Raw genomic sequence first — 9,774 nt, forward strand, 5'->3', positions numbered from 1 at the left:
AGAGAGAGAGAGAGAGAGAGAGAGAGAGAGAGAGAGAGAGAGAGAGAGAGAGAGAGAGAAAGGAAGGGACTCAGAATTTGGAACACAGGCATGGGAGTGACATTTTAGATTGAAACTATATCAACTCTCAAAACTCAGTAGAGAGAAATCAAGCCAATTTAGAACCAAAAAACAAAAACAAGCAATGCATTTGGAGATACACCATGAAAGATGTGGAAGCCAGGGGTTCAGGGCAGTGGAGGAGAGCTTGTCCAGACTGCCTGAGGAGGCCTTGGATGAGAGCCCCTAAAATGCTTGTCTCTACTTCAATTATTCGTTTTAAATTAAAGTTATGTTTTGTCTTAGTTGCGGCTTCTATTTCTCCCTCCTCAGACAGACTTACTTCTTCTGATATTCAGGAGAACAAACTTAATTTTGTTGTTGTTGTTGTTGTTGTTGTTGTTGTTTTGTTTTCTTTGAGATGGAGGAGAGAAAGAACATTATGTTGGGTGGATAGTGAGGTAGGAAGGATCAAGGAAGGAGGAGCTGAGAAGGGGGAAGTCTATTATTAAAGTATAATGTATGTAAAAATTGGAAGAGTAGGTGTGGTGAAAGGAAATATATATTGCATATTAATATGTTCTAGAATACTGGAATTTTAGCCTGGAGACCACAATTATGAGTCAGGACTATGTATCTCAAGGCAACATCATCTCAATGTCGGGGGCTCAGGGTATACATGATCAGATGTGCACTTCCTTTCTACTCTACTAAATTGAAGCTATGAAGAAATCAGAGGCCTTCAGAATGTTCAACAGAATGAGGATGAATTTCCTGGACTGACTAAATAGGCTGTACAAATTGAGCTTAATTTCTTGTAATTAATATATATATATATATATATATATATATATATATATATTATATTGTTATATTAATTATGTAATATTATATTGATCATAAAATTATATCACATTAATTATGATATGTAATTATATTATATATAAGTATATGTATTTTTTGCATTTTCAAGGTCAATCATTTTACCCTCTACCTTCTTCTAAATGGTGGTCTAAAATTCCTTCGCTTCCCTGCTTCCTATTACTTTGAATTAGGAACTCTATATAAGTTAAAAGTGCCACCTCATGATCAAGCCTAATGCTTTCCTCCTCAGTTTCATCATTTCTGTTGCACTGCATAGCTCCCTACATCCAACATACACTATAATGGTTAATTTTACACGTCAACTGTTTAGGGCCTAATTCATATTAAATATTATTTCTGGGTATGTCTGTGAGGCTGTTTTATATGTAAAATTAGCATTTGAATCAATAGATTCAGTAAAGAAGACTGTCCTCAATGTAGGTGGGCATCTTCTAATCCATTGATATTGAGGACTGAAATGAAAAGGCTTAAGAAGAGCGAGTTTCCTCCCATTTTCCCTGTCTTACTGCTTGAGGTAGAATGTCACATTTCCTCTTCTCCTGACTCTAGACTTGAATTTACAGTATCATTTCCCATATTTCCAAGTTTGTGGACTGAGGACTGAACCACCTCAAAGAAGATAGGCTTTTTGGTCAACTTTTTGAGGAGAGAGAGAGAGAGAGAGAGAGAGAGAGAGAGAGAGAGAGAGAGAGAGAGAGAGAGAAGAGGAAAGTCATTGAGCCTAGTGGCTATGTAAACATCTATCAAGTGTGTAATTCGATTGACTTTTCTTTTAAATTAGCTGTTGTGGTGCATAAGTCATGGGAAAGAAATCCTTGGAACATGTGTCCCTGTAGTCCTGGGAAGAAATGGCAAAAGGCATTTTGGCCAGATGACAGAAGTAGAAACAGACATAACAGTGAATAGTCTGTTCAACTCTGTATAACTGTTGACCCTCCAGATAGAAAACCTCAAGATCCATATTATGATAATACAAAAATTAAAAACAAACAAACCAATCCTCAAGGTTAGTTATCAAACAGCTAACATTTCCATAGCCAGAGGCCTAGTGGAAGGCTACTGTTTATGAATCCTGCTTTATATTGTTGTTTATGCATAGGTGTTGTCTCACTACCATAGTATAAACACTCTGAGACTACATTCTTTCAAAGTAATTGGGAGTGTAGACTCAGTGTCATGACTCTAATATGCAGAATGTTATATCATTCCCACACCATTAAAAATAGCCACAGGGTTGTACGTACAGATCACTGTGGTTAGAAGCGCCCCGCCCTCCACATCCTTTGGACATGCTTCTCTTTTCTGGTCATTTGTTTTTTAAACATTGGGCTCATTGAAGGTAGATATGGCAAGGAGAATAAATAGTCGCAGCTAACAATCAGATCATTCCACATGGTAAAGTGCTACATCTCTGCATGTCAGTTACTTCTGCTGTAAATTCCAAGGTGGAACACATTATTATGCATGTCATTAGCATTTTGTAACAGCACAGGAATGATTTCTGAAATAAACAATGCCATATGTAGTAAATGCTTTCTTCCTAAGAAAAATCCTTAGGGTCTTTCCTAAGTACTATCTTGATGAAGATTTAGAATACTGAATGACTGTCAGTATGCTCAGTTTTATATCAAATTCCCACATAAATCAGAATACACATGGAAGATGGAAAGACTGTCCTAAGGAAGTGAGGCACAATTATCAATACATCCACATTTCCTAACTCAGATGGCCATGGTGCATGCAGTCCTCCATTGTCTTGGCACCTCCTTTCTTCCCCTCCCTTCGCTATACAGCCTAGAAGAATGACACTCCTGATATCTTAATTACTGCTCTGTTGCTGTAATGAAACACTATGAACAAGGCAACTTATAGAATAAAGAGTTTATGACAGCATACAAGTTTAAAGTGATTCTATGACTATCACAATCATGAGTATGGTGGCAGGCAGGCACGCATGGCACTGGAGCAGTAGCTGAGAACTGATCAGCAAGCATGTCATATAGACACAGAGAGAGAGAGAGGGAGAGAGAGAGAGGGAGAGAGACAGAGAGGGAGAGGGAGAGAGAGGGAGAGGGAGAGGGAGAGGGAGAGAGAGAGAGAGAGAGAGAGAGAGAGAGAGAGAGAGAGAGAGTTGGGTATATTGGGAATGGTGTGGGCTTTTGAAGCCTCAAAGCCTATCCCCAGTGACCCATCTTCTCTAAGAAGACCACATCTCCAAATCCTTCTCAAACAGTTTTGACAGCTTTGTACCAATGTTCAAATATATGAACCAATAGTAGCAATTCTCAACCAAACTACCACAATTGATAAAGGCAAGATGAAACAGAGACCAGTCATTATAAGGAGTCATTACTCTGACAGAAAGGGAAGCAAAGCAGATTTTGTAAATTGTTTTGCTTTTGTAAATACTCATGGGAATCACTGACCTTGATTCTCCTGGGCTCCAAGATACACACAAAAGGCTTTTAACCTTTCAGGGCCTACACTAGTGAATGAGCTTTTAGTGAGTGACTGTCATGTCAAACCTTCTAGTGGAAGGCCAGTGTATCCAATTAAAAATTGAATAGTAGAAATAAAATAATGGATAGGTGTGGTTTATGTCTGACAGAGAACCAATTTATTAAAGCATGATGTTTATTACAGAAGTCTCCAATGTTTTGCATGATATTGGCTTGGTACAAATTTCACTTTATTTCAACTAACTTTGTAGCAGAAATTAGCACCTCTCTATTATAAAATAACCTATACCAGACTTAAAGCTAAAAACTTAGAGACCAATATGATATAAAAGTCCTTAGGTCCATAAGACACCAAAAGTGTAGCTCTTCTTGAGAAGTGAGGTTTTCCACATTTCCAACGTACAAAGCAAAGTTTTATTCAGTTCATCACACCAATCTAACACAGAGCAAGCTCACTTTACATATTTTATGTGTATGCTTTGCACTTCTGTCTATCAAGGAACAGATCTCAAGAGCTTTATTCTCTCTTCATGCCTTTCCCTTGGCTACGTTTCTTTTTTTAAGACACATTATATAAATGTTCCATCAACTCCTCTTATTCTCATCAAAATAATTTATAACTTATGCCGGCAGTTAAAAATTTTGTTGACAAGAAACTCTTTATAGAATATAATTATCACCATTTGCATTTCCAGCCCAGAGAGTTGTCATTTAAATTGCCCCAGTATTGTTTTTAATACTGCTGCTAAAACCTCCCTTATATAGTCTACAACATGGGGGTCATGCTCCTGACCCATAACATGTCACCCACCGCTCTTTTGGTCCTCCACTGACCCTTGCTACGGTCCCTATCACCATTTTCCGACATGGAGGAAACTATAAGCAGTATAAAAATACATACAAGAAGTATCGAATGTAGCCTAAGTATATGCTCAGCCTGATCTCAACTCCTATTTGGGCACACCAGTTTTGTTTTGTTTTGTTTGTTTTGTTTTGTTTTAATTATGATGCAATACATCTATGGTTATCTTGTTATCTATGACAATTGTTTGCAGTCTCATTTTTTGGCCACAGTCTCAAAGAAATTAGAGAAAACTAATTGGTTTTGGAAGCTATTTTTTTCTCTATAAGCCACGCCAGCATTTCATGTCTCATTGCATTCTTTATACTTTTTCACAGGGCAGGAAAGCCCACTTGAGCAAGTAGTGTATCTGGCAGATGGCACCAGTCGTGACTGAACACTGAAGGAATGGTACAGATTAAGAGGATAAGCTGCTCAAAATGTAGGGATGACTCCAAGATACCAAGAGAAGGACAGAAAGGCCTTTCAGAAACCCTATCTATGTAAGTGTTTGTGACTGTTTGGGGAATGTCTACGGTGAAGATAAACAGGAGCTGTGAAACTTGCTCTGTCAAGCTGTCTTCTGGGAACGTGCCAGACGATGTTATCAGTGGGTCTAAAGATCAGAAGAACTGTCACAATCAGCAACCGGCTGAACATTCACTACCTACAAAAGCAAGTGATCAAACATCTCCTATCCAGTGGGGCCTGTCTGCATGCTGCCGCTACTCTTCAGAGAAAGCCTGCTGTTGAATGGAATTTAAGGACTTATGGCAATGAAGGATCAGAACTGGACTGGTAATATGACTCAGGAGGAAAGGTGATTGCCAGCAATCTAGCCCAAGTTTGATCGCTAGGACCACATGATAGAAACTGAGAACTAAGTCCTATAAACTGTCCTTTAATCTCTATACGACGTCCTGGAAGCAGGGCATAAAACCACAACCGCATAAACCAAACAAGTAAATGGTTTAAAATCGGATCAAATTTTGCATATGGTCACTAACTCAAAAAACTTTGAGTGACTATATTTAATTGAGGCCATATTTCACTCAGATATCATTGCTGTGGATCATGGATTAAGACACTTCCCTCAGCGTTGGGCTCTTCTTCTTTTATTGGGAAGACCGAGGCTCACTTTATTCTGGCTTCTTGGTAATTTTCCATATGGACATTATTAAATTGTTTTTATTTCTATGACATTTCCCCTCTTTTTGTTGTCAAAAATTAAAAAAACAAAAAACAAAAACCAAAGTCACTGATTTTTCTCCTACCTTCTAACTAACATGACTTAACATGACTGTGGATTCCTTAGAACAGTGTGCCTTGTTCTGAGGAAGCATTGAATTCTGTGGGTCCTCACCAATTCATGTTCCTCAGGAAAATTAATTTTTGTTCACAAGTATCTGCTCTTCGGATGCTCCTCATACAGACTGCCTCTCCTTTCCCTTTGCTTTTGGACCTACATCTTCAGGACAGCCCTGATTCTTCTACCAGTTCCGAACTAATGCTTCCTAGTTCTGAGCATGAAGAGAGCACTGAGAAGATGGGAGAGAACGAAGTCCACACCAAGAGTGTTCTCTCAGGCCAAAGCTGTGTGCACTTAAGGACAGGTTTCAGGGGCAGAGGTATCTCAGCCTCTGGCAGATGCTCTCTGCCGCTCTAAACCATAGCTAGAAGCAGGTTAAAACCTGGTTCCAAAACCAGAGAATGATATATAAGCGATGGCAGAAAAACCAATGGCTGAAGATTAGCAACAATGTGACTCAGAAGGGCTTAGCATCTGTAGAGTATACTAGCTAGCCTCCCTTCCAGCTATCCCCCAGGGCTATCAGTTGAACACATCTGGGAATCTTCCAGTGTGGGACAGCCATACTTGAAACAGCTCACCCTGATGCAACCAGACCTGGACCAACCCACCTTGGAGCAACCAACTTGGAGCAAGCAGATCTGGAACAAACACTTGTGCCTGGTGTATTCAAGTCTGAAGCAGTTGGGCGTGGAATGTTCCTTTCCATAACTGTGGGGCAGAGTCTACAGGCTTACGTGCAGTTCCAGCAAAACTTCTCTGCCAGTGATTTGGAGGCAAATTTGGAAGCCACTGGGGGAAGGTGTGCACATTTTAGCACCCCATAAGCTCTGGAATTCCTCTTAAACTACTCAGTAAATTTGCCAGGTGAAGTGTGAGGACATTATAACTCAACCTAAAGTTAGGGCAGTGGCTGGATTCCTTCCTTCTCCCAAAGATTTTCATATTGTATAGGAGTAGCAGCAGCAGCAGCAGCAGCAGCAGCAGTAGTATTTTGGTGCCAGATAGGACCTTGGACCTTGAACATGCTGGACACCCACTCAACTGAGCTCTATTTGTAAACCCATATTGCTGTATTTGTCTTACCTGTGTAATTGTCTTTAGTGTTGTGCTGGATATTGATATTAGCCCCTCCTCCCCCACATCCTCATACACCCGTACCAACCCCAGCTTGTCTTTTCTAGAAGCTTGGGTCGTGCTGTACATGGTGTAACCATTTCAGGGGTGAGGTTTAGCTGGGATCTGACCAAGGAGGTCTGAAAGACTTTTCCTGCTATAGAAATAGGCATGACAGCACTAGCTACAGGTCCAGTATGTGTGGGATGTGATCTAAAGGTGTAAAAAGTCATGACGATTCCTTCAAATATGGTGGCACCTTAAGTCTTCAAACATCCTTAATAAGATTTCCTATATAAGTGTAAATTTGAACCAATTTTTCTTCTATCTTCAGACAGATTTTTCTCCATTTCAAATAATGAGAAAGCACTGTGGCCAAAGGTCTAGGACTTAGCTTTGATTTCAGATTTGCATCATAATAGAGTTCAGTAAACCACTGACCATCATAAGGATTAACAAAGCAGTACTTTAATTAGCCATTGGTGACCCTCAGGAACATCTGAAAAGAGGAAAAGCTCTCCAGAGACTAGCAAAAGTCAACACGTTCACAGAGAAACTAAGCTACCAAGATTTCTTCAAAGATCCACTTCTTAAATTGTAGACCATCTGCACGGCAGATAACTCCTAGACATTCTCTAGCATAAACATGAAGCCCACAGAAGTTTCAGAAGACACTCATGAGTAAAGAACTCGCCTAGAAAAAAAAGATGAAAGATGTTTTGTGTGCCTGGCAATACAAAACTATTTTAGCAAGTTAATACAATGAAAGAAGCAAGCTATCATTAGCATTTTACATTAAATATTACATATTTTCTCAGCTACTGTGAACCTGTAGTTGATGATTTTGTATGATCTTGGAAACACACATTTTAGTATTCAAAGGCATTTGTAACGTGTAACCCTGTATGATATGTGCACGTGTATGTGTGTGTGTGTGTGTGTGTGCGCGCGCACACATACACACACACACACACACACACACACACACACACACACACACACATAACCAGTACCACCACCATCACCACCACTATCAAAGAACCCAAGCACTACCAGAACTGTGAACTCTGAGCAGACTTACATAAAATGACTAACATGGGGATTATAAGGACCACTCATATTATTACAAGGATAAAATTAATGTTTCCTATGTGGACCCTTCATCTAGGAAGCTAGTAATGTAACTGAGAATACCAAGTTGAGATAACACTGTCTGTCTCAAACATTGAAAGGATGACCTCTTGACACCAAGCCAGCCTTTTCTAGATCGTCTGTCTTCAAACAGCCTTGATGTGACTCCATATCACTGCTGTCAACAACCTTTTTTTGACACAGGTAGACCATGTCTGCCTATTCAGAAGTGCCCATCATTCAAATCTGAACTATTGAGAAAGGATCTTTAGAGAATCAAGGTTAACTCTTGAAGCAAAGTGAATCATCCTAAGATCTACTGGATGATCCTTAGATCATCCTAAGATCTAAGATGCCCAGTTCATTCCTATATTCATGAGAGTTCTCTAGAGGAATAGAATCAATGGGATAGATAGATAGATAGATAGATAGATAGATAGATAGATAGATAGATAGATAGATAGAGATATGGACTAAGAGATATTATATGAACTAATTTATTAGGTCAGCTTTATAAAAGCAACAATCCTGGTATCACACCTGAGAGCTGAGAACACATTAGCTATGCAGTGCTTGAGGCTGGATGCCTCAGAGATTGGGGAGCCCCTCAACAGCCCAAACATTAATGGACAACCATTGGTTTCTAGTCCACAGTGAAAGCCTGGTTTTAATATCCACTGAAGTCTCATCACCATCTTCACCATCATCACCATCTTCACCATCATCACCATCTTCACCATCTTCACCATCATCACCATCATCACCATCATCACCATCATCACCATCACCATCACCACCATCACCTTGACTAGCATACCTAATCAGCATCGAGAGAGAAGGCTAAAGAGCAAAAGAGGAAATGATCTCCTGCAACACCCAGTTTAATTGGACTACTATCAGAAGATAACACATACAACTAGGGTGGTTCTTCCCACACCCATGAAAACAATCGAGAGTCACTTCTTCAGGTGTAGCTTCACTTTCTACTTTGCAGCACACTAACATTAAAACCAAACACAATAGCTCCCACTTACCCAGCCTAACTTTTTTAGTCCCCAGTCCCACGTCTGGATTCAAGCCATACACAAGCAAAGCTCTTCCCACCTGTGGGCTGGTGTTGCTCACACTAAATTTCAGCCTGGGATATTGTCCTGCTTAACTTCTGAAAACATGAGGTACGTCATTACTCACACACCAACTCCACACTCCTGCTCTGCGACAAGAACCCCCTGGCTAATCCTGCTCATGGTCACAGTATTTCGCCAGGTATTTTCCTTGCTTTAGTATTTTGCTTAGTTTGTGCAGAAGCATAAAAAAGATTCTTTTCCAAGCAAATGGTTGGTCTTATACTGTCAGAATTTTTTCTTTTTTTTTAAAATTCTAATTTAGCGGGTTAAATATTTTTGCTATAGATACTTTATTTGTGTGACACTGCTGATTTAGAAGCATTTTAACCCTTAGGTACGGAAAGGAAGGCTTCATCCAAATTTGTAATAACCAAAAAATTTAAATTTAGAATACATGAAGCTCCCTCAAATGAGAACATTCCCTGATAATGCTGTAGTACAATCTGAACACTAATCATCCAGGCAAAATTAGAAATGGTCCTTTACTCCCTAACGTCTGCAGGTTAGAAAAGAACAAGCAAGAGCAAGGGATGGAGCTTATGGTACAGCACTTATCTCACACAAATTCTTTCTCTCTCTCTCTCTAAAACACACACACATACACACACACGAAAGCAAAAAATGGTAGTTATATTTCTGTCTAGGCAGAGGTTTAATAAGCTAAGGCAATAATTAAAGGGAGCCAAATTCAAAAGTGGGGCTTGAAGCAAGAAAGGAAAGTAAATCTCTCAGGAGGTGGGATAAATACTGTAGACACTCACTTGCTTAAGTGTGGAAGTGAATGGTGATTAAGTCACATTCTCAGAAGAGGGAGAGAGAGAGAGAGAGAGAGAGAGAGAGAGAGAGAGAGAGAGAGAGAGAGAGAGA

At 39.6% G+C, this 9,774-nt stretch overlaps 1 protein-coding gene and 1 pseudogene across 2 annotated transcripts in view; one reads left to right on the forward strand and one right to left on the reverse strand.

Moving 5' to 3' along the window:
* Nucleotides 1-9,774, reverse strand: part of Stxbp6 (syntaxin binding protein 6) — a 217,440-nt gene that overhangs the window by 62,011 nt on the left and 145,655 nt on the right. The window lies entirely within an intron of this gene.
* LOC110324600 lies at nucleotides 5,732-6,411 on the forward strand (annotated as a pseudogene).

This window comes from Mus pahari, chromosome 7 (assembly GCF_900095145.1).
Source record: "Mus pahari chromosome 7, PAHARI_EIJ_v1.1, whole genome shotgun sequence".
NCBI lineage: Eukaryota > Metazoa > Chordata > Mammalia > Rodentia > Muridae > Mus > Mus pahari.